We start from the raw sequence: 17407 nt of genomic DNA on the forward strand, positions 1-17407 counted from the left end.
CTTGGGCCACACACTGTGTTAAGTCTAAAGGCTACACACTAAATTCTTTACAGACTCTTTAGAAAGTCGGGCTTTAACATTGCAGCACAATAGACTTGTCAGATTTAGCCTGAAGTCAGGATCAAGATTCGAATAAATGAACATTTATTCAGCTGTTACCTTATCTGTTTACTTTTAATTTTTTCATGTCCACAGGTTGATACTTTGCTGTGTACGAAGCTGATTGTTGTTTCAATACAGTCATGCTTGGCCAGAGGCAAATGTCTGAGTGTGTGTATATTTGTATTAATTAAGGACGCACTACTGAATCCAAACGCACTGCATTTGTGTACTATGAGAATTATATTTGAAGCTCTAGTGGCATCTTATGCCTTGAAGGAATGATGACGGGAACCTATAAAGCTGGCAGTTGTTGCAGTAGAAATTTGTCACAGACGATGACTGAGAGCAATCTAATTTTGTACAAACTCATCTAAATCTTGATGGGATTCAGTTCTGCAGATGTGACCATGGCTTTCTTCACACGAATGGTAATTTGTGCACCTTTACATTTTTGGGGAGGATAGAGCAACTTTTCTGTGCATGAAGACACAACATAAACGTTATGTTTAATTCAAATGTTACATTAATGGTCATATTTTGAAGAGCTGTACAAGAAAAGAAAGTGATTGTGAGTCACATTGATGTTGCCTTGATTCAGATTCCTTGATTAACAGCTCTGGGACTGGGGATGAAATAAAGTACAAGGCCATTAGCACAATGAACCATTTGGGTGCAAGAATTACCAATCAGAACCGGGCTCAAATTTACTGGCCACTGATTTTATTGTCTTCCTCATTAAATCCAATTAAAGGTAAAGCAATGGAAGACCTTAATTATGCTAGTGCAGCTTTCACTTACACACAGAGAGGTGTAATCAGTGTTTTTTAGCAAATTATTTATTCTTCTTCAGCATCTTCACACCCACAGAAAGAACAAAGGAAACCCTTGAAAAATCTTTTAAAGACTTTTAAATATTCTGTCACAATGTGTTCTGTCACAGGAAACTGCATATAATGTAAATCTAATTTAAAAGCTTTTAAAAAACATCTAAACATTAAATCTATTTTAATCTGGTGAAGGAGTTTTTAGGCTTAGCGCTTTAAAGTTAAAGGACAGCCTTTAGATCAGAGGACTTCTTTTTTTTTTCAGTAACACGACTTGCTGCATTTTTGTACCGATATTAAAAGAGAGAAACAAACAGAAGCAGAGAGAGAGGACTGTTTTTAGTTTTTGGAATTCAAATAATAACACGAGTTAGCTTGTCTTGCTTTAACTGTTTCTAGTTCATATCATGAGACATTTGCATAATATGTTGTTAATTAATAACTTAAACATGTATTTCTTGGTGAATTGCTGTTGTACAAGTCGAATAAAACACTTTAGGATGAAAACTTAATGCGTTGTGTTTCCACTTTTCAATACCAGCTCTTCCTCACTTTCCTTACTCACATTTTCACTCCTGACATTCACCTCAATTTGGCCTAACAGTACTTTTTTCAGCATAAATTTCTAATGATAGCAAAGATATCGGCTGTTCTTCTGTGAATACACACACACACACACACAAACACACCAAACACACACACACACACTCTCTCTCTCTCGCTCTCTCTTTCTCTGTGTGTGTGTTTAGATTCTGTGGATGTGCTTTGCAGTAGCTCTTTTTATAGGTAGGTCATAATTCAACACCTTTTTTTTTGTTTTGTTTTGTAAAGTAGGAGGACATGAGTTGGCACCGGAAAAAACACACATGCTGCCATTTGATGATCCTGCATGTAGAGCTGTCTGTATTTCATACAACATGCATGAGAGCCAAGACTTCTTGCTCTCTCAGCCTCAAAAAGACATTGCTAACATTACTCTATCTATCCGGAGGATATGGCATGACACGCTGGCGTATTGCATGACGTTTGGTTGGCACGGCTCTAGCCTTTACATTCGGCCGGTGGCCAATTTGTGCTGCGTAGTCAAGCATAGTATTGTGTATAATTCCCAGTGACATACTGTACATGTGTCCTTGTTAATGATACTTTTACTGTATCTACAACTTTTTTACTCCTTGCTACACCTTAATGTTGCATCTAAATTCCTTACAGCTTGTTTAGTGGTGAGCTGTTTGAATTTTTTTTGCTAGATTGATAACTAGCTAATGCAGCTGGAAATGCTACCTAAATATTGACCTAACTGCAAGGCTGACTGACAATATGCCAAAAGCTAAACTGTGCAAGCTGGCTACGATATCATGATATTTGAGGCAGAAAAAGCAAGTGAGTTTTCTTTGTGAGAAAGTCAGCGTAAGTGAATATATTTCAGCATAAATGGTTGTCACAGACAGCAGAACAATGATATCTGCAGATCAGTCTGTCTCCCGTGTTTCCATCGTTTGGCTCAGTAGTATGTTAACCCAGTCACTCTTCTTACTTTCTTCCTTATGTTCAATTCATGACAAAAAGTCTAGATGGGAAGACACATTCCCTCAGTGCTCCCCAGGCTGAAACGTTCCTTTTTTTTTTTTTTTTTTTTTTTTTGCCTCTGTGAGCAGCCAGTGCGTACAGTATATTAAATATACATCAAAATACCACATCCTTGTGTGCAGACGAACTGAATGACAGCATGTATTTGTCTGTAAATTCAGCAAATATTTTGTGTGTGTGGATGTAGATGTGTATAAAGGCATGTGTAGAGCACTTGGATGTGGAGCAGAGACCAGAGACCGGGCTTTGTGAAGCAGCCGATGATGGATGAGCGGATTGAAAGATCACGGCAGTGCATGCAGAAATTTGTTAAGCGTATAACTGCTGTCAGGATGTTACCTGAAGGGCTTTCGTCACTTTCACACATCCTAACGACTTGACACCAACACACATCACCAAAGCTTATAGCTCCAAATAATAATTTAGTTTAAAAAAAAAATTAAAAGTATTTTCCCAGAATTTGCGGAGATTGTTAGAGGTTTGCATCATGACTGGGATCCTAAACCAAAAAAAATTGCATGAGAGGGAGGCTTTTGCTTTCAAGCAGACATGAGTTATAGTGCACAGAATTCATAAATTAACTTCACTGTACTGTAATGCTTACATGACAAATACAGGCATTCTGTCATGGCTGACTCTGACCCCGAGTTCCTTATAAAATGTGTTTTGCATGCATTTTTTTGTTCATTTATATTTATATTTAATGTTGTAGAATGACTAATATTAGCTATAAGTTATAACCATTTCTCAAACAGCAGCTTATAGTCTTGTTATAGACAAATGACAAAGGCTTTTTTTGTTTAGTGGACGTGGAGCATTTACTTTACAAGTCCTGTGTCAGTTGGTACTATAGAAACAATAAGAGTGATAATAGAGCACTTTAACATAAAACCCCTGATTTGTCTCAAAGGACTAGGGTTCAGGTTGTCAGAGAAAACCTGTTATAGAAATGACATCATAGCAATGTGATTAGCAGTGTAGATAAATGACAATAAATACTGTTTTTGTCTTTAGTAAGACATGTGTCACTTTATACTGGGATTTCATCTGAACTTGAGTATAACTAGAAAGTTCTTTAGTTATTGGCAGTGATGTAAAACTAGAACAACATTTAATAAGGTTTAGTTTTTTTAGTAATAGAACATATTTAAGTTTTAGGTCTAGCCCAGATTTAAGTGACATTATTCAGCAGCATCCTCTGCTGCCTTGGAGATTGTACACAAACCCATCCATTGTTTTATTACTCCTGATATATTTCACATTTACTTTGCAATCATGTAAAGAAATCTGGGTTGGTCATCCATCTTTGAGTAAAAGGAAACCCACTGAGTGTGTGTGTGTGTGTGTGTGTGTGTGTGTTTTTATAAACCTTTTTTGGAAGACGTCCAACCTATCTGTGCTACTTTAAGTGTTTTTTGAATAGGCACTAGTTGAGATGGGACACCACTGGGTTCCAGTCATACTGTTTCTAACACCAAAGGGTGGTCTGTCCTCGTTTTTCAGTGGTGCTCTCTGAAATTCAGCCTCTTGTTCTGGTGCATTTTAGTGCAATCATGCTGTGGAACTTTTTTCTCTACAAAAGCAAAGAGTCTGTCACATATCTCTTTTGCGATAGAGTGAGGTCATGCTGCGGGAGGCCAGGATGAACTTTCAGCTAGGCATAAGTCTTAAACCTGCAACCGAACAACGGCAAAGTCATAAATCTCACTTTTGTTTTTAATCTGCTGAGTGTGTTTCTGCTGTACCATTTTCCACACTTGGGCCTGGCTTGGTTTCTTTGTTGCAGCATCTCTGCAGGAAGTCCCCATCTAACTGACACACACTTTGGTCACTAGGATGTGTAAAGGACAAACAGTGGCTGAGTGTCAGGCAGCAAGTGTATCACGTGTGTGTGTGAGGCGCCTGACTCATCATCATGACCCCGACATTCGGCAGAGAGGCGACATGTGAGCAAATGTGGAGCCGGAGGCCTTGTGGCGCTGAAACGGTGCTAAATATTATGATGCGTTGCTTGGAAAAGGCTGGCTCAGTCCATATCAGCATTAATGGGGAGCATTTAAATAGGAGATGTGATACATGGCATTAATAGTTCCTGTATGCAGTCCTTGCCACGTTTCCATACAGCCTCCCTTCAAGGCTGGTTGGGGCATGGAAATAGAAACTGCATGCCTCGGGCCTGGCGTCCCCATGGCCCTGGGATCAGAGTGTGGTGTAAAAGAATAACCTGGCAAGGAAGAGATAAGAAAATAGTTATGCAGGTAGTTATGCAGCTGATCTTATTCTACTACCCACATACCCTATCTGGATTTTGCCAGTTGCAAGGGTACAATACTAATTGTTTATCAAGCTAGAGGTTCTTACACAACTTGCTGTTGAAGGAGAGAAATCTATTAAGCAGGATCTGATGATATTTACACTCAAAAATGGAATGTATACTATACTCATTAGACATAAACCAGTGACCAGATTGTGTTTTCCATTATTACAGACATTGCTGTCATTGATTCGTTGATTCATTCATTCATTCATTCATTCATTTTAAGTTACTGCTTTATCATCAACAGGCTCATATTGTACCTGGAACATTGTGCATGAGGTGGGAATACACCCTCGTTTCGATGCCAGTCCATTACAGGGCTCTATGCTCACACATTCGCACATACAGTAGCAGCAATTTAGAGTAGCCAGTCCATTTACCAACGTGTTTTTTGGGAGAAAAATGGAGGAAACACAAGAGGAAATCCACACAGAAATGAGATGAAACTCCACACAAAGAGTAACCGTAGCTCACGGTTGAACTGGAGGACTACACTGATGTCAGTCGTCATTAATCAGAAATATTTAATCACCTCTTTATTCTATCCGACATCAGTTTGATATAGTACTGGTGTTAAAAGCCACATTTGAACAAGGATTCAATTATTTTGACAAATCAGGTCAAATCGTCATACTTTATGTTGATGAGCACATGAAAAGCAGCAAGGTGCTATGGGCTGTGGCTTGTTAAAGAAGCTATATATTAAGCAATCCAGTTTGTGATGAAATATTGACCGTTTCAGGAGGCTCTCTTATGTCTTATATACATGACTAACTACTTCACTGATTAAATCAATTAAAGCTTGGTTGTACTGTGGCATACAAAAACTGTGGCTCTCATTTTAACGTTTTATTCTTTGACCTTTTCTTTTTCTTTTTTGCTGGGGCACCCTACTGGGCACTGCCAGGGACTTTGATCATCCTGAAACTGCCAGTTCCTGGAACATAATCAAATGTCGGCCCAACTTCTAATAAAGCTTTCAGAACCAGAGAGGGCAGACATCTCTGCTGATTGTCACTGCGGTCATCACATAAATAAGGAAGTGAAGGGAGAGCTGTTCCTCATGAGGGATTTTCTTCATACTACAAAAAAAGGAAACAGTGGATGGCCATTTGATTATATGTTTATATAAAGACTATAATAGGGACCACTGAGTATGCTCAAAGTTTTCAATAGTGTGTCCATATAGTGTTGGTATGTACACTATATAGCCAAATGTATGTGGATGTCTGACCATCACAGCATTATGTAAGCCTTCCCCAAACTGTCACCACAACGTTAGAAGCAGACAGTTGTCTAGAATGTCTTATGCTTTAGCATTAAGATGTCCCTTCTCTGGGATTAAATGGTCCAACCTGTTCCAGCATGACAGTGCACCTGTGCACAAAGCAAGTGTCCATAAAGACATGGTTTGGTATTGAAGAACTTTTCCACAGTTTTCCACATGTTTTTGGCCATATTGCATACTGTATGTCCAGAGACACTGGAATACAAAGCAGGCCATAGATCAGCTAGCCCTATTAGTCATGTGCAGCTCAACAAGCACCTTTTAAAAACCTCTCCCAAATTTTATGTGGCAACAACCTCCATTTTTATCTCCCTACACCCCTGCATCCTTCTGCTGTTCCTCTTTAGCCTTTTTTCCATTAAGCATTTTCCCATTAAAGCAAAGAGAGTATGTTGGACTCCTACATGCAGCTACCTGAGGAGAAGCTATTAATGTTTGTGCCTGCTGAGACTTTCACAATCCATCTCTCAGCTCAAACACAGCCAGGCCACAGCCTCCCAGTGCCGCTAACAAACCCAAGTGGAGCTGTGATCTGAAGTGAACATGTAATTCATCCTGGAAATGCTTTTCCCTGAAGAGCGTACTGCACCAGGAAGCTCAATGTCTCCAGTGTGACTCTCTGATGAGGGTGAGAGAGTAATACAAGTTACTTATATCATGTACAGCGTATCTGTCAGTCAGATTATAGCATGTGTGCACTGTGTAAGGCTATAGCTGAAGGTGTGACTAGAAGTTCAGAGCTCTATATTAATAGCCTTTACTCAAGCTGCACAAATATCTGCCTTGTCTTATAGGTTGGGATAATTCAGGAAAAAAACACAATATAATATATTTATAGAATTACATTTAAAATATATAATATGTCATTTATATAATTTAAAATAATATATTTATTTCTCAGCTACATTTACAGTATGTCTACTCTTCTATGTTTAATGCATATATATATATATATATATATATATATATATATATATATATATATATATATATATATATATATATATATATACACACACACACTATTCTATATTCTTCATATTACAATAAAATTAACAGCATTTTTTGTACATTATCATTGCCTTGCTACCTATTTTCTTTGTGGCATATATCTTGGTGTGTATTTGTAATATAGCTGTTTTCTTTTCATAATAATAAAATTCATTTATAATAATAATAATAATAATAAAATATGAACCAATCGATGTATAAATTGAGAATGATTGACAATTGCACAGTTGTTTTTAACTCTAACATTAAGCCTTAGTCCCTCCCCATCTTATATATATCTTATATATAAAGTTTTTCCCTCGTGATCCTATCACAACACAGTTTTCAATGTAGCTATAAATATATAGCTATAATTAAATAGGTACTATATATAACTAACATCAGTTATCTGTAGTTATTAGGTATGCCAATGGTTAAAAGCTGCACTTTCTTTTTTTTCTCTTTGCATCTGAAAAGCAAAAAATGCAGCCAATGCAGCCAAGGTGTCAAATCCTTAGCAGTAATGTTAACTGTAATATTAATAACACAGTGGTTTAAAAAGCTGTTTGTTTGTTTTGCTCTCCAGCACTTGACATTTTGAGCAGCAAATCAACGGTGGAAAGGTTAACTGTGTGGAACAATTTCACAGTTTATACAAGACATTTGAAAACTAATTTAAAACATTTACTGTGTTATGCTTGTTTTACTGTTCATTGCATTTACAATTCCTAAAAGAGCAAATCCTTTTTGTGGTTGTCAAGTTTGCTGTGTTGTAAATGTAATCATTTCATGTGGTTCTATTTTATTTTATTTTATTTTATTTTATAACCCGGTTAATTACAGGCAACAGAAGCCCCAGGCAAATGAAATGACTTGCCTTTTTTTATATGTATGCTCTGTACACATTTGAGTACTGGGGCAAAAGTTCATTTAAAACTGGTAAGAAGTCCTCATGGGTGAAAAGTCTGAATATGTCAGCTCTAAGGAGACAAGAGAACCCAAACCATTCCAGCAAAGTTCCTTTAATAAACAACTTCTTTACAGTCCCATTAGGATCTGAGAGTGACTACTTTATATAATTAAGGTTTCATTAAAATAAATAAGCTGCTATATGTAGTTTTTTATTTGGTCCTTGGAGTTAAAAGTAATGAAATTATTTCAGGACTTAAGGAACTCCATGTGCACAGAAACTTTTGACTAGCAGAGGATATACAAGATTACATGAAACTCAGCTCTGTGTCATGTCAGCCAACATAACAAGCATTCACAAAATATGATATTATGCCAGTCAGTAAGATCTGAAAATATGTCAGATCTGTCAGATTCTGTAAAATTCTATGTCTTTTGCAGTGAATCTTGCCCTCAGTATCGGACTTATTGAATATGTTTGTCTGAAATAGTGTTGTGAGTGAGACAATGCAAGTACTGTGCATAGGGATCTAAACCGGGTTATAGAGATAATACAGTAAATGTTAGCATGGATCCCAATAATTATTGTAACTATAAAAAAGACATTAAATTTAGGCTTAAACAGCATTCATTAGTATTTTTTAGGGATGTTCTGCTTATTTCATAGCTTGCTTGTTATACCAAGCAGAAGAGCTCTTCTCTGTTTTATTTCTGAACTGAGTAGAGAACAATACACACTGTGTCAGCTACTTGATCTACTACTAATTCAAACAACTGCCAAGAGTCTGTCATGGTTTTAAGATGCTGTTTGAATAGGCAACTTAGTTGGTGGCAAGATAAAACATCTGGTAATTACAACACATTGCATTGTGATTAATGTGTACCCAATTTCCTGCTATATATACTATCAACTTTTATATAAAAAATGAGTTATACAATACTAGTAGATTCAAATTTCAAACATCAAAACATGAGTTAATTTAATAAGAATGGTCTGTACATGCAACTGAATATACACAAGAACGTTCACATATAACATTTTTTTTTAAATGTAAGCTGTATCGGCTTTGCCCCTATAAAAATCTTCAAATTATCAGACAAAGCCTTATAAGATCTCCATATGTAAATGGATGATTGATGATCTCCGTCTGCAGAAGGTCATGTCGTGCTTGGTCGGTGATGTCATGCTCCTGTGTGTGATTTCAGGAGGGTTTGCAGTTGCCGACCTCTCATCCTCTAGCTATCTCTCACTCGCACCCTGTGCACACAGTTCCTTGCCATCTATCTGGATTGGACTAAAGGGAACAAGAGGGGGTCAGACAGCACTCCAGTTCACCCCCACCTGCTGTCACACATGCCTTGGGTCAGCACTAAACATTTTTGGCTAAGCGTAGGAATCTTGGCTAAGCTGGCTTCACAGATGCCATCGATTGCATGGTGGATCAGGAAGGAAATTCCTTGTAAGAGCAGACGAATTGTTTTGCACTGGTCAGTGCCTTGTGTGTGTGTGTGTGTGTGTGTGTGTGTGTGTGTGTGTGTGTGTGTGTGTGTGTGTGCGTGTGTGTGTTGGATAGATGATTAGAAAAGATATGGGGAGAGCACAGAATCGTTTTCTCCTTGCAGTAATGAGACTGAGATTTCGAGGTAGTAGAAGCAGCTTCAGATACAATATAATGAGTACTAATTTGTGTGCCCACAGTCTGTGGGCTTCTTGCAGGTAATTTACAACGAATAATTGTGTGAATAATGTCCCATGGAAAATAAGATAAGGCGCTGTTTGTACTTACTAGGTGAGCTTTAATCGCTGCTCGAAGTTTAAGACTGAAACTGAGATCCAAATTAGAGTTCTAGTATATTCTGAAGTAAAATGCCCATGAGTCACACTGGTAAACTTTAAAATACAATATAAAGTTAAGACAAAAGAGTATGTAAATAACACTGTACATTATGATTGTAAGGTGATTTTTCTCCTCAACTAGCTAGGTCGGCTCTATCACACGACCTGTCTGTGTCAGGAGGGAGATGACTGGATTCCTCTAAGACATGTGAAGTCTGCCATGCCATCTTTTTAAACTGCTTCTCATGTTGCATCACAGTTCAGCTGAACACACTCAGAGGAACATGCTATCTGCCCTCTTTAGCATACATGCCCACAATTGGCTTTTGCCATCACTCTGACTAAGCATAGATAATTTTATCCTCTTAGATTCCTTGCCATGGATGTCCTCCATCATCAGGATTTGAATGATCAATTCAATCCCCTGGAAATTCTCCCCACCATTGAAAACCCTTGAAAACCTTTTTAAGTCTCTGTTTAAATGCTGTCTTTGCTGAAATGAGTGAACATTTCCTTACTGATGATTTTCTTACAGCTGACTTGACATAAAAATATTTTTTTAAATCTGAGGTCTTAGAAAGTATAATGTGATGGTTCACTGGTGAAAAATCGACTGCCATTGTGAAAAAAGTTTTCAAAGCCTGAATTCTTAACAAAACTATACCTTTTTTGTCCCAATTGGGAGGCAATTTATTTTGCAGCAATGGAATACACCACATAGAGATATCAATTATGCGTTAAACATTAAACATAAAAATTAAAAGAACCTTTATAAAATTATAAAAACCTTTTTGTATTTCAGTTAAGCAAAGAAATAGCACATGGTACAAAAGAGTATCTTCAGCTATTAGTTTTAGCTAAAAAAAAATAACTCTATATAAAGACTTTGATGAAAAAGTCTAGAATGCATCATGCAGGGAATGACATGTGTCAGATATAATGTAGTTTGCATTCCAGCACATGCTTGGTAACTAAATCTGACAACCTGGGCAGTTTTACTCCTAACACATGCAAGTCTAAAAGGCTTGGTTTTATTTAGAGAAATTTAACATCTGCCCTTCAATCCTGAACTGACTTTCCTGCTTAGCAAATCTCATTAATTAATTTACATAAACACAGGTAGTTTTTCCATATTTAGTTTGAAATGTATGGAAGTCCAGAAAGGCCATAAACAGAAAATGGGCTTTGTTATATTGATATTTAAATAAATAAATTTATATATAAAGCTTTGCCTTTCTGGACGTCGGTACATTTCTACCTACAGGTCCAAAATTGATTAAACACATGCTGTTTTACTCACATGAAAGATGAATCCTCCATAGCTCCTGCTGGTAAATCAGCTAGGTGTTGGTGGATACTATCAGTTTTACAAATTTTTATACGCACTCAGACTTTTAATAAATCAAGACTCCGGTCTCTGAGTGATTGGTATGGATGGTGAGTGCTGTAATCCTTTTGGCTGAGGTGCTAATCCCTTCATCAAACCTCCAGGGAACAAAAAAACTCCCATCTCTTATCAGATCTGTTGAGGGTCAGTGGGTAGAGAAGAGAACCTACTCAGAAGGGGTGTTGCTGAAACATCATAGCTCATGGATGCGATGATGAAAGGAGGACCATCAAGTGCCTTGATTTACTCACTCTGTTTAATAGCAGCCATCAGTGATTTAATGGTTCATTTAAGTAATCGTATAATATTATGCATTATTAATAACCTGCAGATTTTGCTAGACAATATGAAATATGTCATGTGCTAATGACAAGAGAGTCAGGAGCGTAAAATTCAAATCGGGGATCCGGCTCAAATATGGAAATGGTCACTATGAATAATCAGTTAATGAAATTTGTCATTAGCATCCAAAAAGCACTGTTCGTGTACTTGTTTATCAATGGCATTTGGAAGACTTCCCTTTTTTATACTTATATTTTAAACTGAGCATTTGAGGTTTTAAGGTCTTGCTCAGGGGCCCAGCAATAACAGTTTGCTAAAGCAGGGATTGAACTCATGACCTTCCATTCAGAAGGCCAACAATGTAACCACTAAGCTACCATATCCACTGTATTGTTTGACCAAATCTGTAAAATTGGCCTGTGTCGGTGAGCCAGCTAGGAGTGCTGACATTAGTTTTAAAAGTAATATGAAAAGAAACTGGGTTGCTCAGAATAGCTTGTCTGTGGGCATCTTGTATATTTTATTAAAGAAAGTGAAGTTAAGGACAATGAGCACTCTGACCAGGCTGAGTTTGATTAAAAACGATAGACTGATAAGGTTACGATGCCTTGGGATTCTGCACTGTTCTTAGATACCACAATAAAATGCTACGGGCAAATAATTACCTTAACGTTGCTGGCAGCAGCAGCCCCTAATATCTTTTCTGTCTTTCTCTCAATCTTGCAGAGTTTACATTGCACGGCTCATGCTGTTCAATCAGCCTGCCATCTGCTCTTTAGGTGCTTAGGGAGTGGGGATTCTTTGTGTTGCTTTTCAAATCCTGGTTCATATTGCAGACTGTTGGGTGATCAATGAAGAACGTATTTTTTATTCTTCACTGTCTGCAGGCAATCTCAAAATTAACAGAATAACAAATCGATTGTTATCATGAATGACCTTCTTGTCCATATGTTGGCTGTCCACAATTACTGACATTTTGTAAAGTGAAATAAGAAGGGAGATAACTACATGCTACCTGTCAACTCAAACTTGCCAGAAATTAAATTACACTACAGTTTAAACTCCTTTATAGACAGGCAACTTTCCACCCTGTGCTCTGACTCATCTTCATACAAAGCATTTTTTATTTCACACAAATGTCCTGCTAATGATATGTCAGTAATCTTGACCTCAATAAGGAATACCTTTATTTTTGTCTTTCATGCATGTTCCATATCTAGAGAAGGTGGCATTAAAATGACAATTTCAGCATCTAGACGGAAAGAACGTAAAAGGTCAATCTTCAGAGCTCAAACTACAGACTTAAGCACTATTAAGATTTTCTCACATGCAACTCTGACCTTGGTCTTAATGCTTAATTCCACACTATGTATTAAGAGACCAAAATGCTATTCATGGCCAATATTAATTACAGAAATATGTTTTTATTTAATTATTAGTGTTGTCATTAGTATTAAATTCTAAAAAAGTTTTTATTGCATATTGGTGGAAAAAACATCTTAATCCTTCACCTTGAGGACTGAAATATTCTTTACAGTGGATGTCATGTAATTATCTAAAATATTAGCAACTTTTTATTATGTTCAGTAACTAAACTATAACTATTAAATGTAAGTGTCTTAAAATAGTCAGTTCATGCAGTTTTTTTATTCCAATCTGAATAGTTGATGCAGAAATCAGTCTAGGTGATGTAGTAGCTCAGTGGTTAAGGTGTTCGACTACTGATCGGAAGGTCATTGGTTTGAATCCCAGGTCCACCAAGTTGCTGCTGCAAGGCCCTTAACCCTCAATTGCTCAGGTGTATAAACTGAAATAAAATAAAAATGTAAGTCACTCTGGATAAGAGTGTCTGCTAAATGTTGTCAATGTACTGTAAGTAATGTCTGCGTACAATAAACTTTTCCCACATAGTTATTGAGGTAATTTTTGAATGTATGGTATGTTGTGTTTATGATTTGTAAATACTTGTGTAAGCTCTTGTCTTACATCTTGATGCACAGCAGCATATGTGCAGTTTGATTAAATAAGGCACACACACACACACACACACACAAACACACACACACAATGGCCACTGCACTTCTAGTCCTTACCATTATTTCTCATCATACTCCGGTTGGTACTCTTCCCCCCTCTTTCCTGCAATATTACTATTTTCATCACTTTAATGATAGCGAAAATGATAAAAGAGCAGCAGTCACAGAGTGACATAGACCATAAAGAGTAGTGTGGAGTGGCAGAGGCTGGATTGCTAAATGAGAATACTCTTTTGGAGATAAATATTTCATAATGAGCAAGCTGGCACACTGTGATACCAAGCTGTAATAGGATGAGGAGCACAATGTTCTGGGTATAGAGAGATGCTTCCTGACACTTCCTGCCACTAAGTAAAACATCAGACATTCTTTGAGATTTACATGCTCCATTATTAAAACCTTTCAGCCTCCATTTCAAGTCACATACTGAACTTTTTTGGGATTAAAAAAAATACTTTTCAATATTTGTGGGCTGTATGAGTGTGTGCACATCCTGGTGTTTGATGCATCCCATTTCAGTCTCCAGTGTTCTGCGTCCACTGCAACCTTGACAAAAATAAAGCACTTCCTAAAAATAAGTAAATGAATGATGACTAGCAGGAACTACGTCGGATATTGTTTTTTTTTTTTTTGCCTGAGCAAAATCTGTGGCGGATGTGCTTTATTAAGCTTAAACATTTTGTCAGTGATTGCTTGTGCAATATATATACTCCCGAAGGCCAGATATTAAATTTGAATCCATTTTCTCACATCTGGTATATATTTTACAAATGAAATTAAAGTTTAAACCTACAGCATCTGCTGTAAAATTATACCATAGAAAAATAGGTTGCTCAATTTATGTCTTTTTATTATTTCTAGTTAAATTCGGTTTCAAATGTGATATTTGTTGCACGATCACCTCCGATGCCTTTGAAAGGATTTACATTCACATGTTCTTATTAGGAAAATGCACGCTCATGCCTGAATGTTTATGTTTTACACTCATGTATTTTGTCTCAATGTTATACTTTGAGTTTGAGTTTTAGGACCTCTTCGGATCTGAACCCGCTTTCCCTTCTCTACTTTGCATTTGACGTCATTAAAACAATTCTTCTTAGTAAATCACTCGGACACACCTCCTAGCATGATTTGTGCATGCAAATTAGAACTTGTTAATTAAGATGTAAGTAAATCAGAGCTTCAATGGTAATGAAATGATGAAGCAAGTATGGCAAAGGAAATGGGACACTATATTATTGATTTCACTATGATAAATGTAAGGTAAGATAGTGTTTATAAACCTCCATATCACCCCTCCAAGTGCTGAGCAGGAAGTGGGAGTCCTGAAGGTGCCATTTATATTATATTTTTTGATGTAAAGAGAAGCAGAGGATGTCTTGCATCATTCAGCACAGCGCTCCAGTAGATGAAGCAGCCCACACTGGGCTCTTTTTCTCAACATGGGAGATTATGCACAGAGGGAGGAATGTGCCTTGAACCCTTGTGGAAACCTTCTAATGAAATGACATGCTGTAGGACCACAGTAGTTCTGAGTTCTTGTATCATTCTTAAAGGAAATATACACCATGAATGAATTGTCTTGTCAATATTTGTCATTTTCAGTGGGGCAAAATATTTATTTTTTTCACTTTGGCTTCGTACTTTACTCAGACTAGCAACTGATAGTGGTGCCAGTGGCATTTACTGCATTTGACTGTGATGTGTTTTGATTTTCCTGAAAGATATACCAAACTAATATATATAACTACTATTAATCTGTTTGTTGATTGATCTAAGCAAATACTTGTGTATATTCAGAATATCTGTATAAACGTATATTGTATTTGTTCATTCTGTGAGCAGCCATGTTGATTTGTCATCAATTCCTGAATTAGGGGTTTCTTTGGTTTAGGCGTAGATCGGAAATTACTAGTTTTATGGTAAACCTTTAGTCAAATGCAGCATTAGCCATCACTTCATATATATATTTAAAAAAAATGCAGCAGTGCTTTAATATTTTTAATCCTGTCCAAATCATTTCACCCCCTTCCAAAGGGGATCACCTTCCAAAGCTTTCATACTAACACTGCCATCAACACCACAGTGCATGTCACCTTTTAGACCATTAACTAGCCACATTCCAGCCATAATTCAACAACTGTTTCATATTGCTCCAGTGCATTCTGAAATTTGTAGTTAATTTTTGGTTGCTGTAAAATGGGGTGTGAAAAAGAAACATGCTCTTTTGTTTTTTGCAGCTAACAGGTCTTGCTGGGACATTTTTGTGCTTGCAGTGTCCATCTGTGATTGCACACAAGCACTAATTTCTCATAGGAATAACGGCTATACAGCCTCAGCCAACAAATTAGCACTAAAAACGTTTAGCAAAAGAGCAATATATTTTAGTATAAATATATTCAGTGTGTTTAAACTTATTTCTTTAAATTACAGTTGTACCAGGCACTGAGAATTTCACTGTAATTGATCTTATTTTTCTCTAATTTCTGTTTTCATGCACAGTCATAGTTTAGCAAAGAATACAAATAATTCACTTGCCAGATTTTAATTGTTAAACAGGTGTAAAGTCGTCTTGTCTCTTGTCTTCTCCAGCATTCCTAGGCTGCAACATCATGCCCTTATGTTCTGACTCTGCTTGAGCAAAGTAAGAAAAAGCGAGTGGATTCTGATGGCTCTGCCTGCAGGAAGGATGAACGGACAGAATGAGTGCAGCTGTTGGAGATTTGGGAACTGCAATGCTCCCTGTGGTGCAGGATTAGGCAGAGCGTGCTGGGGAAACAGCTCCAAACACACTGTAGAGCTGACACCAGAGACCTGAGTTAGAATCAGGCCTGCCGTAGATGGAGTGTGAGTTTGTGTGCTGGAGATGCACTGCATGGGCTGAGCTGAGTGGTCAGACTGATCAGGACAGCTGTTGGCCCTGAACTTAATTCAGTATGACTGCAAACTGGGTAGCGAGACTGGAGTGTTTGAGGTCAGCATTGTGTGTGTGGCTGTGTGTTAAAGCACATATTAACATTCATTTTATCTATTTATTTATTTATTTTTAATAAATGTTGTCTATGTATCTGCAGAGCAGGGAATACTCTAGAAGACTGTGTCCTTATTTTTATTTCTTTTTTTGCTTCTGTTACAGACTTGACTCATTTGAAACAATGAAAAATATTGAATTTCAAATGATTTAAAAAAAAAACAAATACAAATACAAAAAAAAAATACAATTGCATTCAGAATCATCTACCCTATTCCGTATACATGAGATCTTGAATGCCTATGATTGTCTAATGTCATTGTGGCTGACGGAATAGAGAGTATGTCATTCCTTTCCTTGACAGCATGGTCAGTTTTGCTTTCTTGGACTCTGTCTTATATGGCTGTGGCGTCATCGGGCTTCAAACTTGTGACGAGACCTTGATAGGGTAATGTGGGTTGTGGTAGCATGGTGATTAAGGTGTTGGACTTCTGATCGGAAGCTTGTGAGATTGAGTACCAGGAAAATATATCTGCTAATGCTGGGCCCCTGAGCAAGGCCCTTAATCCTCAGTTTTATAAAATGAGATAAACTGTAAGTGGCTCTGGATAAGGGTGTCTGCCAAATTATGTAAATGTTATACATTTTTTTCTAGAAAGTACTATACTGTAAAGTGAGGATTTATGTATTGTCCTTGATTTAATCAATATATTTATTATCTATTAAGTTTTTTCTGTGACAAAAACAATAATCAGCCTTTTGACCATTTTTTTAAACATTTGAAGCACTAGGCTTTCCCTAAATATATTCATAAATGAAAGATCAGAAATAAATAGTAAGTGGATTACTGATAGATTAGTTGTTTGTTAAATCT

At 37.0% G+C, this 17407-nt stretch overlaps 1 protein-coding gene across 3 annotated transcripts in view; it reads left to right on the forward strand.

Moving 5' to 3' along the window:
* tspan9a (tetraspanin 9a) overlaps nucleotides 1-17407 on the forward strand; it is a 185123-nt gene that overhangs the window by 31840 nt on the left and 135876 nt on the right. The window contains exon 3 of one of the 3 annotated variants that reach the window (XM_060878123.1): nucleotides 9227-9480. The exons of the other annotated variants lie outside the window; for them this stretch is intronic. The gene's annotated coding sequence lies outside the window, so the exon portion shown is untranslated. The remainder of the gene's footprint in view (nucleotides 1-9226; nucleotides 9481-17407) is intronic. 3 annotated transcript variants of the gene reach the window in all.

Source organism: Tachysurus vachellii, chromosome 9 (assembly GCF_030014155.1).
Source record: "Tachysurus vachellii isolate PV-2020 chromosome 9, HZAU_Pvac_v1, whole genome shotgun sequence".
Taxonomy (NCBI): Eukaryota; Metazoa; Chordata; class Actinopteri; order Siluriformes; family Bagridae; genus Tachysurus; species Tachysurus vachellii.